Source organism: Loxodonta africana, chromosome 18 (genome assembly GCF_030014295.1).
Source record: "Loxodonta africana isolate mLoxAfr1 chromosome 18, mLoxAfr1.hap2, whole genome shotgun sequence".
Lineage (NCBI taxonomy): Eukaryota > Metazoa > Chordata > Mammalia > Proboscidea > Elephantidae > Loxodonta > Loxodonta africana.
The window spans coordinates 414,567-429,896 of NC_087359.1; the positions used below are offsets into that span (position 1 = coordinate 414,567).

Here is a 15,330-nt window from a genome sequence, read left to right on the forward strand (position 1 = left end):
GTGTTGTTTGTGGTTAGGGGCTTAGTGTTGTTGTTTGTTAGGGGGTTAGGGTTTGTTGTTAGGAGGTTAGGGTTGTTTGTTGTTACAGGGTTAGGTTAGTTTCTTGTTAGAGGTTTAGTGTTGTTTGTTGTTAGGGGGTTAGTGTTTGTTGTTAGGGGTTTATTGTTGTTTCTTGTTGGGGTTTAGTGGTTTTTGTTGTTAGGGTGTCAGTGTTGTTTGTTGTTAGGGGTTTAGGGTTGTTTGTTGTTAGGGGTTTAAGGTTGTTTGTTGTTAGGAGGTTAGGGTTGTTTGTTGTTACGGGGTTAGGGTAGTTTCTTGTTAGCGGTTTAGTGTTGTTTGTTGTTAGGGGGTTAGTGTTTGTTGTTAGAGGTTTAGGGTTGTTTCTTGTTGGGGTTTAGTAGTTTTTGTTGTTAGGGTGTTAGTGTTGTTTGTTGTTAGGGGGTTAGTGTTGTTTGTTCTTACGGGGTTAGTGTTGTTTGTGGTTAGGGTGTTAGTGTTGTTTTTGGTTAGGGGGTGAGCGTTGTTGGTTGTTAGGGGGTTAGGATTGTTTGTTGTTAGGGGTTTAAGGTTGTTTGTTGTTAGGAGGTTAGGGTTGTTTGTTGTTACGGGGTTAGGTTATTTTCTTGTAAGGGGTTTAGTGTTGTTTGTTGTTAGGGGGTTAGTGTTTTTTGTTAGGGGTTTAGGGTTGTTTCTTGTTGGGGTTTAGTGGTTTTTGTTGTTAGGGTGTTAGTGTTGTTTGTTGTTAGGGGTTTAGGGTTGTTTGTTGTTAGGGGTTTAAGGTTGTTTGCTGTTAGGAGGTTAGGGTTGTTTGTTGTTACGGGGTTAGGTTAGTTTATTGTTAGGGGTTTAGTGTTGTTTGTTGTTAGGGGGTTAGTGTTTGTTGTTAGGGGTTTAGGGTTGTTTCTTGTTGGGGTTTAGTAGTTTTTGTTGTTAGGGTGTTAGTGTTGTTTGTGGTTAGGGGGTTAGTGTTGTTGTTTGTTAGGGGGTTAGGGTTGTTTGTTGTTAGGAGGTTAGGGTTGTTTGTTTTTACAGGGTTAGGTTAGTTTCTTGTTAGGGGTTTAGTGATGTTTGTTGTTAGGGGGTTAGTGTTTGTTGTTAGGGGTTTAGTGTTGTTTCTTGTTGGGGTTTAGTGGTTTTTGTTGTTAGGGCGTTAGTGTTGTTTGTTGTTAGGGGTTTAGGGTTGTTTGTTGTTAGGGGTTTAAGGTTGTTTGTTGTTAGGAGGTTAGGGTTGTTTGTTGTTACGGGGTTAGGTAAGTTGCTTGTTAGGGGTTTAGTGTTGTTTGTTGTTAGGGGGTTAGTGTTTGTTGTTAGGGGTTTAGGGTTGTTTCTTGTTGGGTTTAGTAGTTTTTGTTGTTAGGGTGTTAGTGTTGTTTGTTGTTAGGGGGTTAGTGTAGTTTGTTCTTACGGGGTTAGTGTTGTTTGTGGTTAGGGTGTTAGTGTTGTTTGTGGTTAGGGGGTGTGCGTTGTTGGTTGTTAGGGGGTTACGTTAGTTTCTTGTTAGGGGTTTAGTGTTGTTTGCTGTTAGGGGGTTAGTGTTTGTTGTTAGGGGTTTAGGGGTGTTTCTTGTTGGGGTTTAGTAGTTTTTCTTAGGGTGTTAGTGTTGTTTGTGGTTAGGGGGTTAGTGTTGTTGTTTGTTAGGGGGTTAGGGTTATTTGTTGTTAGGAGGTTAGGGTTGTTTGTTTTTACAGGGTTAGGTTAGTTTCTTGTTAGGGGTTTAGTGTTGTTTGTTGTTAGGGCGTTAGTGTTTGTTGTTAGGGGTTTAGTGTTGTTTCTTGTTGGGGTTTAGTGTTTTTTGTTGTTAGTGTGTTAGTGTTGTTTGTTGTTAGGGGTTTAGGGTTGTTTGTTGTTAGGGGTTTAAGGTTGTTTGTTGTTAGGAGGTTAGGGTTGTTTGTTGTTACGGGGTTAGGTTAGTTTCTTGTTAGGGGATTAGTGTTGTTTGTTGTTAGGGGGTTAGTGTTTGTTGTTAGGGGTTTAGGGTTGTTTGTTGTTGGGGTTTAGTAGTTTTTGTTGTTAGGGTGTTAGTGTTGTTTGTTGTTAGGGGGTTAGTGTTGTTTGTTCTTACGGGGTTAGTGTTGTTTGTGGTTAGGGTGTTAGTGTTGTTTGTGGTTGGGGGTTAGTGTTGTTTGTTCTTACGGGGTTAGTGTTGTTTGTGGTTAGGGTGTTAGTGTTGTTTGTGGTTAGGGGGAGTGCGTTGTTGGTTGTTAGGGGGTTAGGATTGTTTGTTGTTAGGGGTTTAGGGTTGTTTGTTGTTAGGGGGTTAAGGTTGTTTGTTGTTACGAGGTTAGGGCTGTTTGTTGTTACAGGGTTAGGTTAGTTTCTTGTTAGGGGTTTAGTGTTGTTTGTTGTTAGGGGGTTAGTGTTTGTTGTTAGGGGTTTAGTGTTGTTTCTTGTTGGGGTTTAGTGGTTTTTGTTGTTAGGGTGTTAGTGTTCTTTGTTGTTAGGGGTTTAGGGTTGTTTGTTGTTAGGGGTTTAAGATTGTTGTTAGGAGGTTAGGGTTGTTTGTTGTTACGGGGTTAGGTTAGTTTCTTGTTAGGGGTTTAGTGTTTTTTGTTGTTAGGGGGTTAGTGTTTGTTGTTAGGGGTTTAGGGCTGTTTCTTGTTCGGGTTTAGTAGTTTTTGTTGTTAGGGTGTTAGTGTTGTTTGTGGTTAGGGGGTTAGTGTTGTTTGTGGTTAGGGGGTGAGAGTTGTTGGTTGTTAGGGGGTTAGGATTGTTTGTTGTTAGGGGTTTAGGGTTGTTTGTTGTTAGGGGGTTAAGGTGGTTTGTTGTTAGGAGGTTAGGGCTGTTTGTTGTTACAGGGTTAGGTTAGTTTCTTGTTAGGGGTTTAGTGTTGTTTGTTGTTAGGGAGTTAGTGTTTGTTGTTAGGGGTTCAGTGTTGTTTCTTGTTGGGGTTTAGTGGTTTTTGTTGTTAGGGTGTTAGTTTTGTTTGTTGTTAGGGGTTTAGTGTTGTTTGTTGTTAGGGGTTTAAGGTTGTTTGCTGTTAGGAGGTTAGGGTTGTTTGTTGTTACGGGGTTAGGTTAGTTTCTTGTTAGGGGTTTAGTGTTGTTTGTTGTTAGGGGGTTAGTGTTTGTTTTTAGGGGTTTAGGGTTGTTTCTTGTTGGGGTTTAGTAGTTTTTGTTGTTAGGGTGTTAGTGTTGTTTGTGGTTAGGGGGTTAGTGTTGTTGTTTGTTAGGGGGTTAGGGTTGTTTGTTGTTAGGAGGTTAGGTTTGTTTGTTTTTACAGGGTTAGGTTAGTTTCTTGTTAGGGGTTCAGTGATGTTTGTTGTTAGGGGGTTAGTGTTTGTTGTTAGGGGTTTAGTGTTTTTTCTTGTTGGGGTTTAGTGGTTTTTGTTGTTAGGGTGTTAGTGTTGTTTGTTGTTAGGGGTTTAGGATTGTTTGCTGTTAGGGGTTTAAGGTTGTTTGTTGTTAGGAGGTTAGGGTTGTTTGTTGTTACGGGGTTAGGTTAGTTTCTTGTTAGGGGTTTAGTGTTGTTTGTTGTTAGGGGGTTAGTGTTTGTTGTTAGGGGTTTAGGGTTGTTTCTTGTTGGGTTTAGTAGTTTTTGTTGTTAGGGTGTTAGTGTTGTTTGTTGTTAGGGGGTTAGTGTAGTTTGTTCTTACGGGGTTAGTGTTGTTTGTGGTTAGGGTGTTAGTGTTGTTTGTGGTTAGGGGCTTAGTGTTGTTGTTTGTTAGGGGGTTAGGGTTTGTTGTTAGGAGGTTAGGGTTGTTTGTTGTTACAGGGTTAGGTTAGTTTCTTGTTAGAGGTTTAGTGTTGTTTGTTGTTAGGGGGTTAGTGTTTGTTGTTAGGGGTTTATTGTTGTTTCTTGTTGGGGTTTAGTGGTTTTTGTTGTTAGGGTGTCAGTGTTGTTTGTTGTTAGGGGTTTAGGGTTGTTTGTTGTTAGGGGTTTAAGGTTGTTTGTTGTTAGGAGGTTAGGGTTGTTTGTTGTTACGGGGTTAGGGTAGTTTCTTGTTAGCGGTTTAGTGTTGTTTGTTGTTGGGGGTTAGTGTTTGTTGTTAGAGGTTTAGGGTTGTTTCTTGTTGGGGTTTAGTAGTTTTTGTTGTTAGGGTGTTAGTGTTGTTTGTTGTTAGGGGGTTAGTGTTGTTTGTTCTTACGGGGTTAGTGTTGTTTGTGGTTAGGGTGTTAGTGTTGTTTGTGGTTAGGGGGTGAGCGTTGTTGGTTGTTAGGGGGTTAGGATTGTTTGTTGTTAGGGGTTTAAGGTTGTTTGTTGTTAGGAGGTTAGGGTTGTTTGTTGTTACGGGGTTAGGTTAGTTTCTTGTTAGGGGTTTAGTGTTGTTTGTTGTTAGGGGGTTAGTGTTTGTTGCTAGTGGTTTAGGATTGTTTCTTGTTGGGGTTTAGTAGTTTTTGTCGTTAGGGTGTTAGTGTTGTTTGTTGTTAGGGCGTTAGTGTAGTTTGTTCTTACGGGGTTAGTGTTGTTTGTGGTTAGGGTGTTAGTGTTGTTTGTGGTTAGGAGGTGTGCGTTGTTGGTTTTTGGGGGTTAGGATTGTTTGTTGTTAGGGGTTTAGGGTTGTTTGTTGTTAGGGGGTTAAGGATGTTTGTTGTTAGGATGTTAGAGTTGTTTGTTGTTACTTGGTTAGGTTAGTTTCTTGTTAGGGGTTTAGTGTTGTTTGTTGTTAGGGGGTTAGTGTTTGTTGTTACGGGTTTAGTGTTGTTTCTTGTTGGGGTTTAGTGGTTTTTATTGTTAGGGTGTTAGTGTTGTTTGTTGTTAGGGGTTTAGGGTTGTTTGTTGTTAGGGGGTTAGTGTTTGTTGTTAGGGCTTTAAGGTTGTTTCTTGTTGGAGTTTAGTCGTTTTTGTTGTTAGGGTGTTAGTGTTGTTTGTGGTTAGGGGGTTAGTGTTGTTGTTTGTTAGGGGGTTAGGGTTGTTTGTTGTTAGAAGGTTAGGGTTGTTTCTTGTTAGGGGTTTAGTGTTGTTTGTTGTTAGGAGGTTAGTGTTTGTTGTTAGGGGTTTAGTGTTGTTTCCTGTTGGGGTTTAGTGTTTTTTGCTGTTAGGGTGTTAGTGTTGTTTGTTGTTAGGGGTTTAGGGTTGTTTGTTGTTAGGGGTTTAAGGTTGTTTCTTGTTAGGAGGTTAGGGTTGTTTGTTGTTACGGGGTTAGGTTAGTTTCTTGTTAGGGGTTTAGTGTTGTTTGCTGTTAGGGAGTTAGTGTTTGTTGTTAGGGGTTTAGGATTGTTTCTTCTTGGGGTTTAGTAGTTTTTGTTGTTAGGGTGTTAGTGTTGTTTGTGGTTACGGGGTTAGTGTTGTTGTTTGTTAGGGGGTTAGTGTTGTTTGTTGTTAGGAGGTTAGGGTTGTTTGTTGTTACAGGGTTAGGTTAGTTTCTTGTTAGGGGTTTAGTGTTGTTTGTTGTTAGGGGGTTAGTGTTTGTTGTTAGGGGTTTAGTGTTGTTTCCTGTTGGGGTTTAGTGGTTTTTGTTGTTAGGGTGTTAGTGTTGTTTGTTGTTAGGGGTTTAGGGTTGTTTGTTGTTAGGGTTTTAAGGTTGTTTGTTGTTAGGAGGTTAGGGTTGTTTGTTGTTACGGGGTTAGGTTAGTTTCTTGTTAGGGGTTTAGTGTTGTTTGTTGTTAGGGGTTAGTGTTTGTTGTTAGGGCTTTAGGGTTGTTTCTTGTTGGGGTTAAGTAGTTTTTGTTGTTAGGGTGTTGGTGTTGTTTGTTGTTAGGGGGTTAGAATTGTTTGCTGTTAGGGGTTTAAGGTTGTTTGTTGTTAGGGGTTTAAGGTTGTTTGTTGTTAAGAGGTTAGGGTTGTTTGTTGTTACGGGGTTAGGTTAGTTTCTTGTTAGGGGTTTAGTGTTGTTTGCTGTTAGCGGTTTAGGGTTGTTTCCTGTTGGGGTTTAGTAGTTTTTGTTGTTAGGGTGTTAGTGTTGTTTGTGGTTAGGGGGTTAGTGTTGTTTGTGGTTAGGGGGTGAGCGTTGTTGTTTGTTAGGGGGTTAGGATTGTTTGTTGTTAGGGGTTTAGGGTTGTTTGTTGTTAGGGGGTTAAGGTTGTTTGTTGTTAGGAGGTTAGGGATCTTTGTTGTTACAGGGTTAGGTTAGTTTCTTGTAAGGGGTTTAGTGTTGTTTGTTGTTAGGGGGTTAGTGTTTGTTGTTAGGGGTTTAGTGTTGTTTCTTGTTGGGGTTTAGTAATTTTTGTTGTTAGGGTGTTAGTGTTGTTTGTGGTTAGGGGGTTAGTGTTGTTTGTTCTTACGGGGTTAGTGTTGTTTGTGGTTAGGGTGTTAGTGTTGTTTGTGGTTAGGGGGTGAGAGTTGTTGGTTGTTAGGGGGTTAGGATTGTTTGTTGTTAGGTGTTTAGGGTTGTTTGTTGTTAGGGGGTTAAGGTGGTTTGTTGTTAGGAGGTTAGGGCTGTTTGTTGTTACAGGGTTAGGTTAGTTTCTTGTTAGGGGTTTAGTGTTGTTTGTTGTTAGGGGGTTAGTGTTTGTTGTTAGGGGTTTAGTGTTGTTTCTTGTTGGGGTTTAGTGGTTTTTGTTGTTAAGGTGTTAGTGTTGTTTGTTGTTAGGGGTTTAGGGTTGTTTGTTGTTAGGGGTTTAAGGTTGTTTGCTCTTAGGAGGTTAGGGTTGTTTGTTTTTACGGGGTTAGGTTAGTTTCTTGTTAGGGGTTTAGTGTTGTTTGTTGTTAGGGGGTTAGTGTTTGTTGTTAGGGGTTTAGGGTTGTTTCTTGTTGGGGTTTAGTAGTTTTTGTTGTTAGGGTGTTAGTGTTGTTTGTGGTTAGGGGGTTAGTGTTGTTGTTTGTTAGGGGGTTAGGGTTGTTTGTTGTTAGGAGGTTAGGGTTGTTTGTTTTTACAGGGTTAGGTTAGTTTCTTGTTAGGGGTTTAGTGTTGTTTGTTGTTAGGGGGTTAGTGTTTGTTGTTAGGGGTTTAGTGGTGTTTCTTGTTGGGGTTTAGTGGTTTTTGTTGTTAGGGTGTTAGTGTTGTTTGTTGTTAGGGGTTTAGGGTTGTTTGTTGTTAGTGGTTTAAAGGTTGTTTGTTGTTAGGAGGTTAGGGTTGTTTGTTGTTACGGGGTTAGGTAAGTTTCTTGTTAGGGGTTTAGTGTTGTTTGTTGTTAGGGGGTTAGTGTTTGTTGTTAGGGGTTTAGGGTTGTTTCTTGTTGGGGTTTAGTGTTTTTTGTTGTTAGGGTGTTAGTGTTGTTTGTTGTTAGGGGTTTAGGGTTGTTTGTTGTTAGGGGTTTAAGGTTGTTTGTTGTTAGTAGGTTAGGGTTGTTTGTTGTTACGGGGTTAGGTTAGTTTCTTGTTAGGGGTTTAGTGTTGTTTGTTGTTAGGGGGTTAGTGTTTGTTGTTAGGGGTTTAGGGTTGTTTCTTGTTGGGGTTTAGTAGTTTTTGTTGCTAGGGTGTTAGTATTGTTTGTGTTTAGGGAGTTAGTGTTGTTGTTTGTTAGGGGGTAAGGGTTGTTTGTTGTTAGGAGGTTAGGGTTGTTTGTTGTTACAGGGTTAGGTTAGTTTCTTGTTAGGGGTTTAGTGTTGTTTGTTGTTGGGGGTTAGTATTTGTTGTTAGGGGTTTAGTGTTGTTTCTTGTTGGGGTTTAGTGGTTTTTGTTGTTAGGGTGTTAGTGTTGTTTGTTGTTAGGGGTTTAGGGTTGTTTGTTGTTAGGAGTTTAAGGTTGTTTGTTGTTAGGAGGTTAGGGTTGTTTGTTGTTATGGGGTTAGGTTAGTTTCTTGTTAGGGGTTTAGTGTTGTTTTGTTAGGGGGTTAGTGTTTGTTGTTAGGGGTTTAGGGTTGTTTCTTGTTGGGTTTAGTGGTTTTTCTTGTTAGGGTGTTAGTGTTGTTTGTTGTTAGGGGGTTAGTGTTGTTTGTTCTTACGGGGTTAGTGTTGTTTGTGGTTAGGGTGTTAGTGTTGTTTGTGGTTAGGGGGTGTGCGTTGTTGGTTGTTAGGGGGTTAGTGTTGTTTGTTGTTAGGAGGTTAGGGTTGTTTGTTGTTACAGGGTTAGGTTAGTTTCTTGTTAGGGGTTTAGTGTTGTTTGTTGTTAGGGGGTTAGTGTTTGTTGTTAGGGGTTTAGTGCTGTTTCTTGTTGAGGTTTAGTGTTTTTTGTTGTTAGGGTGTTAGTGCTTTTTGTTGTTAGGGGTTTAGGGTTGTTTGTTGTTAGGGGTTTAAGGTTGTTTGTTGTTAGGAGGTTAGGGTTGTTTGTTGTTACAGGGTTAGGTTAGTTTCTTGTTAGGGGTTTAGTGTTGTTTGTTGTTAGGGGGTTAGTGTTTGTTGTTAGGGGTTTAGGGTTGTTTCTTTTTGGGGTTTAGTAGTTTTTGTTGTTAGGGTGTTAGTGTTGTTTGTGGTTAGGGGGTTAGTGTTGTTTGTTCTTACGGGGTTAGTGTTGTTTGTGGTTAGGGTGTTAGTGTTGTTTGTGGTTAGGGGGTGAGAGTTGTTGGTTGTTAGGGGGTTAGGATTGTTTGTTTTTAGGGGTTTAGGGTTGTTTGTTGTTAGGGGGTTAAGGTGGTTTGTTGTTAGGAGGTTAGGGCTATTTGTTGTTACAGGGTTAGGTTAGGTTCTTGTTAGGGGTTTAGTGTTGTTTGTTGTTAGGGTGTTAGTGTTTGTTGTTAGGGGTTTAGTGTTGTTTCTTGTTGGGGTTTAGTGGTTTTTGTTGTTAAGGTGTTAGTGTTGTTTGTTGTTAGGGGTTTAGGGTTGTTTGTTGTTAGGGGTTTAAGGTTGTTTGCTGTTAGGAGGTTAGGGTTGTTTGTTTTTACGGGGTTAGGTTAGTTTCTTGTTAGGGGTTTAGTGTTTTTTGTTGTTAGGGGGTTAGTGTTTGTTGTTAGGGGTTTAGGGTTGTTTTTTGTTGGGGTTTAGTAGTTTTTGTTGTTAGGGTGTTAGTGTTGTTTGTGGTTAGGGGGTTAGTGTTGTTGTTTGTTAGGGGGTTAGGGTTGTTTGTTGTTAGGAGGTTAGGGTTGTTTGTTTTTACAGGGTTAGGTTAGTTTCTTGTTAGGGGTTTAGTGTTGTTTGTTGTTAGGGGGTTAGTGTTTCTTGATAGGGGTTTAGTGGTGTTTCTTGTTGGGGTTTAGTGGTTTTTGTTGTTAGGGTGTTAGTGTTGTTTGTTGTTAGGGGTTTAGGGTTGTTTGTTGTTAGGGGTTTAAAGGTTGTTTGTTGTTAGTAGGTTAGGGTTGTTTGTTGTTACGGGGTTAGGTAAGTTTCTTGTTAGGGGTTTAGTGTTGTTTGTTGTTAGGGGGTTAGTGTTTGTTGTTACGGGTTTAGGGTTGTTTCTTGTTGGGGTTTAGTGTTTTTTGTTGTTAGGGTGTCAGTGTTGTTTGTTGTTAGGGGTTTAGGGTTGTTTGTTGTTAGGCGTTTAAGGTTGTTTGTTGTTAGGAGGTTAGGGTTGTTTGTTGTTACGGGGTTAGGTTAGTTTCTTGTTGGGGTTTAGTGTTGTTTGTTGTTAGGGGGTTAGTGTTTGTTGTTAGGGGTTTAGGGTTGTTTCTTCTTGGGGTTTAGTAGTTTTTGTTGTTAGGGTGTTAGTGCTGTTTGTGGTTAGGGGGTTAGTGTTGTTGTTTGTTAGGGGGTTAGGGTTGTTTGTTGTTAGGGGTTTAGAGTAGTTTATTTTTAGGGGGTTAGTGTTGTTTGTTGTTAGGTTGTTAGGATTGTTGTTAGGGGGTTAGTGGTGTTTGTTGTTAGGGTGTTAGTGTTTTTTGTTGTTGGGGGGTTAGTGTTGTTTCTTGTTAGAGAGTTAGGGTTCTTTGTTGTTAGGGGCTTAGGGTTGTTTGTTGTTAGTGGGTTAGAGTGGTTTGTTGTTGGGGGTTAGGGTTGTTTCTTTTTAGGGTGTTCGGGTTGTTGTTAGGTGGTTAGTGTTGTTTCTATTTAGGGGTTTCGGGTTGTTTCTTGTTGAGGTTTAGTGGTTTTTGTTGTTAGGGTGTTAGTGTTGTTTGTGGTTAGGGGGTTAGTGTTGTTTGTATTTAGGGGTTTAGGGTTGTTTCTTGTTGGCCTTTAGTGGTTTTTGTTGTTAGGGGGTTAGTGTTGTTTGTTCTTACGGGGTTAGTGTTGTTTGTGGTTAGGGTGTTAGTGTTGTTTGTGGTTAGGGGGTGAGCGTTGTTGGTTGTTAGGGGGTTAGTGTTGTTTGTTGTTAGGGGTTTAGGGTTGTTTGTTGTTAGGGGTTTAAGGTTGTTTGGTGTTAGCAGGTTAGGGTTTTTTCTTGTTACGGGGTTAGGTTAGTTTCTTGTTAGGGGTTTAGTGTTGTTTGTTGTTAGGGGGTTAGTGTTTGTTGTTAGGGGTTTAGTGTTGTTTCTTGTTGGGGTTTAGTAGTTTTTGTTGTTAGGGTGTTAGTGTTGTTTGTGGTTAGGGGGATTAGTGTTCTTTGTTCTTACGGGGTTAGTGTTGTTTGTGGTTAGGGTGTTAGTGTTGTTTGTGGTTAGGGGGTGAGCGTTGTTGGTTGTTAGGGGGTTAGGATTGTTTGTTGTTAGGGGTTTAGTGTTGTTTGTTGTTAGGGGTTTAAGGTTGTTTGTTGTTAGAAGGTTAGGGTTGTTTGTTGTTACAGGGTTAGGTTAGTTTCTTGTTAGGGATTTAGTGTTGTTTGTTTTTAGGGGGTTAGTGTTTGTTGTGAGGGGTTTAGTGTTGTTTCTTGTTGGGGTTTAGTGGTTTTTGTTGTTAGGGTGTTAGTGGTGTTTGTGGTTAGGGGGTTAGTGTTGTTGTTTGTTAGGGGGTTAGGGTTGTTTGTTGTTAGAAGGTTAGGGTTGTTTGTTGTTAGGGGTTTAGGGTTGTTTGTTGTTAGGGGGTTAGGGTTGTTTGTTGTTAGGGGTTTAGAGTAGTTTATTTTTAGGGGGTTAGTGTTGTTTGTTGTTAGGTTGTTAGGATTGTTGTTAGGGGGTTAGTGGTGTTTGTTGTTAGGGGGTTAGTGTTTTTTGTTGTTAGGGGGTTAGTGTTGTTTCTTTTTATAGAGTTAGGGTTCTTTGTTGTTAGGGGCTTAGGCTTGTTTGTTGTTAGTGGGTTAGAGTAGTTTGTTGTTGGGGGTTAGGGTTGTTTGTTGTTAGGGGATTAGGATTGTTGTTAGGTGGTTAGTGTTGTTTCTATTTAGGGGTTTCGGGTTGTTTCTTGTTGAGGTTTAGTGGTTTTTGTTGTTAGGGTGTTAGTGTTGTTTGTGGTTAGGGGGTTAGTGTTGTTTGTATTTAGGGGTTTAGGGTTGCTCCTTGTTAGGCTTTAGTGGTTTTTGTTGTTAGGGTGTTAGTGTTGTTTGTTGTTAGGGGGTTAGTGTTGTTTGTTCTTACGGGGTTAGTGTTGTTTTTGGTTAGGGTGTTAGTGTTGTTTGTGGTTATTGGGTGAGCGTTGTTGGTTGTTAGGGGGTTAGTGTTGTTTGTATTTAGGGGTTTAGGGTTGTTTCTTGTTGGGGTTTAGTGGTTTTTGTTGTTAGGGTGTTAGTGTTGTTTGTTGTTAGGGGGTTAATGTTGTTTGTTGTTAGGTTAGGGTTGTTTGTTGTTACAGGGTTAGGTTAGTTTTTTGTTAGGGGTTTATTGTTGTTTGTTGTTAGGGGGTTAATGTTTGTTGTTAGGGGTTTAGTGTTGTTTCTTGTTGGGGTTTAGTGGTTTTTGTTGTTAGGGTGTTAGTGTTGTTTGTTGTTAGGGGTTTAGGGTTGTTTGTTGTTAGGGGTTTAAGGTTGTTTGTTGTTAGGAGGTTAGGGTTGTTTGTTGTTACGGGGTTAGGTTAGTTTCTTGTTAGGGGTTTAGTGTTGTTTGTTGTTAGGGGGTTAGTGTTTGTTGTTAGGGGTTTAGGGTTGTTTCTTGTTGGGGTTTAGTAGTTTTTGTTGTTAGGGTGTTAGTGTTGTTTGTGGTTAGGGGATTAGTGTTGTTTTTTGTTAGGGGGTTAGGGTTGTTTGTTGTTAGGAGGTTAGGGTTGTTTGTTCTTACAGGGTTAGGTTAGTTTCTTGTTAGGGGTTTAGAGTTGTTTGTTGTTAGGGGGTTAGTGTTTGTTGTTAGGGGTTCAGTGTTGTTTCCTGTTGGAGTTTAGTGGTTTTTGTTGTTAGGGTGTTAGTGTTGTTTGTTGTTAGGGGTTTAGGGTTGTTTGTTGTTAGGTGTTTAAGGTTGTTTGTTGTTAGGAGATTAGGGTTGTTTTTTGTTACGGGGTTAGGTTAATTTCTTGTTAGGGGTTTAGTGTTGTTTGTTGTTAGGGGGTTAGTGTTTGTTGTTAGGGGTTTAGGGGTGTTTCTTGTTGCGGTTTAGTAGTTTTTGTTGTTAGGGTGTTAGTCTTGTTTGTTGTTAGGGGGTTAGTGTTGTTTGTTCTTACGGGGTTAGTGTTTTTTGTGGTTAGGGTTTTAGTGCTGTTTGTGGTTAGTGGGTGAGCGTTGTTGGTTGTTAGGGGGTTAGGATTGTTTGTTGGTAGGGATTTAGGGTTGTTTGCTGCTAGGGGGTTAAGGTTCCTTGTTGTTAGGAGGTTAGGGTTGTTTGTTGTTACAGGGTTAGGTTAGTTTCTTGTTACGGGTTTAGGGTTGTTTGTTGTTAGGGGGTTAGGGTTGTTTGTTGTTAGGGGTTTAGAGTAGTTTATTTTTAGGGGGTTAGTGTTGTTTGTTGTTAGGTTGTTAAGATTGTTGTTAGGGGGTTAGTGGTGTTTGTTGTTAGGGGGTTAGCGTTTGTTGTTAGGGGTTTAGGGTTGTTTCTTGTTGGGGTTTAGTAGTTTTTGTTGTTAGGGTGTTAGTGTTGTTTTTGGTTAGGGGGTTAGTGTTGTTGTTTATTAGGGGGTTAGGATTGTTTGTTGTTAGGAGGTTAGGGTTGTTTGTTGTTACAGGGTTAGGTTAGTTTCTTGTTAGGGGTTTCGTGTTGTTTGTTGTTAGGGGGTTAGTGCTTGTTGTTAGGGGTTTAGGGTTATTTCTTGTTGGGGTTTAGTAGTTTTTGTTGTTAGGATGTTAGTGTTGTTTGTTGTTAGGGGGTTAGTGTTGTTTGTTCTTACGGGGTTAGTGTTGTTTGTGGTTAGGGTGTTAGTGTTGTTTGTGGTTAGGGTGTTAGTGCTTTTTGTGGTTGCGGGTTAGGGTTGTTTGTTTTTTGGGGGTTAGGGTAGTTTGTTGTTATTTTGTTAGGGTTGTTTGTTGTTAGGTGGTTAGGTTTGTTTGTTGTTACGGGGTTAGGGCTGTTTGTTGTTAGGAGGTTAGTGTTGTTTGTTGTTAGGGGTTTATTGTTGTTTGTTGTTTGTGGGTTAGTGTTGTTTGTTGTTAGGGGTTTAGGTTTGTTGTTCTTAGGGCGTTAGTGTTGCTTGTTGTTAGGCTGTTAGGAGTGTTTGTCAGTGTGTTAGAGTTTTTTGTTGTTCGGGGCTTAGTGTTGTTTTATGTTAGGGAGTTAGTGTTGTTTGTTGTTGGAGGTTAGTGTTGTTTGTTAGGGGATCAATGTTGTTTGTTTTTAGTGGGTTAGGGTTCTTTGTTGTTAGGGGATTAGTGTTGTTTGTTATCAGGGGTTCAGTGTTGTTTGTTTTTAGCTGTTTAGAGTTGTTTGTTTTTAGGGTATTAGTGTTTTTTGTTGTTAGGGGGTTAGGATTGTGTTTTTTTAGTTGGTTATTGTTGTTTGTTTTTGGGGGTTAGTGTTGTTTGTTGTTAGGGGCTGAGTGTTGCTTTTTGTTAGGGTGTTAGGGTTGTTTGTTGTTAGGGGTTAGGGTTGTTTGTTATTAGGGGTTAATTTGGTTTTTTGTTAGGGGTTCAGTGTTGTTTGTTGTTAGGGGGTGAGTGTTGTTTGTTGTCAGGGCGTTAGGGTTGTTTCTTGTTAGGAGATTAGGGTCGATGGTTGTTAGGTGTTTAGTGTTGTTTGTTGTTAGGTGTTAGTGTTGCTTGTCATTAGGGCGTTAGTGTTTTTTGTTGTTAGTGGGTTAGTGCTGTGTGTTGTTAGTGGCTTAGTGTTGTTTGTTTTTAGGGGTTCAGTGTTGTTTGTTTTTAGGGTTTTAGGGTTGTTTGTTTTTAGGGGGTTTGCATTGTTTGTTTTTAGGGTGTTAGGATTGTTTGTTGTTAGGGGGTAAGTGTTGTTTGTTGTTAGGGGGTTAGTGTTGTTGGTTTTTAGGGGGTTAGGGTTGTTTGTTTTGGGGGGTTAAGGTTGTTTGTTGTTAGTGGGTTAGGGTTGTTTGTTGTTAGGGGATTAGTGTTGTTGTTGTTAGGGGGTTTGTGCTTTTTTTTGTTGGGGGTTAATGTTTCTTGTTCGGGGTCAGCGTTTGTTATTAAGGGTTTTGGGTTTGTTGTTGTTAGGGTGTTAGTGTTGTTTGTTGTTAGGGGGTTCGTGTTGTTTGTTCTTAGGGTGTTAGTGTTTTTTGTGGTTAGAGCGTTAGTGTTGTTTGTTGTTACGGGGTTAATGTTTCTTTTTAGGGGTTTAGGGTTGTTTCTTGTTGGGGGATAGTGGTGTTTGCTGTTGGGGGTTTAGGGATGGTTGTTGTTAGGGTGTTAGTGATAGTTGTTGTTAGGAGGTTAGTGTTGTTTATTGTTAGCTGTTTAGGGTTGTTTCTTGTTGGGGTTTTGTGGTTTTTGTTCTTAGGGTATTAGTGTTTGTGGTTGGGGGTTAGTGTTGCTGGTTGTTAGGGGGTCAGGGTTCTTTGTTGTTAGGGGGTTAGGGTTGTTTGTTGTTAGTGGGTTAGTGTTGTTTGTTGTTAGGGGTTCAGAGTTTTTTGCTGTTAGGGGGTTAGAGTTGTTTGCTGTTAAAGGATTTGGGTTCTTTCTTGTTGGGGGTTAGTGTTGTTTGTTTTTAGGGGATAAGTGTTGGTTGTTGCTAGGGGGTTAGTTTTTTTTGTTTTTACTGGCTTAGTGGTGTTGGTGGTTAGGGGGTTAGTGTTGCTGGTTGTTTAGGGGGTTAGGGTTGTTTGTTGTTAGGGGGTTAGTGTTGTTTGTTTTTAGGGGGAAAGTGTTGGTTTTTGTTAGGCGGTTAGGGTTATTGGTTGTTAGGGGGTTAGGGTTGTTTGCTGTTAGGGGGTTAGGGTTGTTTGTTGTTACGGGGTTAGTGTTCTTTGTTATTACGGGGATAGGATTTTTTGTTGTTACGGGGTTAGTGTAGTTTCTTGTTATAGAGTTAGTGTTGTTTGTTGTTAGTGGGTTAGGGTTCTTTGTTGTTTGGTTACGGTTGTTTGTTGTTAGGGGGTTAGGGTTGTTTGTTGTTAGGGGGTTAGTGTTGTTTGTTCTTAGGGCGTTAGTGTTGGTTGTTGTTAGTAGGTTAGTGTTTTTTGTTCTTAGTGGGTTAGTGCTGTTTGGGGTTAGGGAGTTAGTGTTGCTGGTTGTTAGGGGTTAGTGTTGTTTGTTGTTAGGGGTTTAGGTTTGTTTCTTGTTGGGGTTTAGTGTTGTTTGTTGTTAGGGTGTTAGTGTAGTTTGTGGTTAGGGGGTTAGTGTTGTTGGTTGTTAGGGGGTTAGTGTTGTTTGTGGTTAGGGGTTTAGTGTTGTTTGTTGTTCGGTGTTTAGAGTTTTTTGTTCTTAGGGGCTTAGGGTTGTTTGTTGTTAGGGGATTAGGGTTGT

General features: G+C 40.3%; 1 long non-coding RNA gene across 1 annotated transcript in view; it reads left to right on the top strand.

The window, feature by feature from the left end:
- Positions 1-5,209: 5,209 nt before the first annotated feature.
- The window catches only part of LOC135228048 (uncharacterized), an 83,677-nt gene continuing 73,556 nt past the window's right edge, over positions 5,210-15,330 (top strand). Inside the window, exon 1 of the long non-coding RNA XR_010318250.1 lies at positions 5,210-11,328. This is a non-coding gene — a long non-coding RNA (uncharacterized LOC135228048). The remainder of the gene's footprint in view (positions 11,329-15,330) is intronic.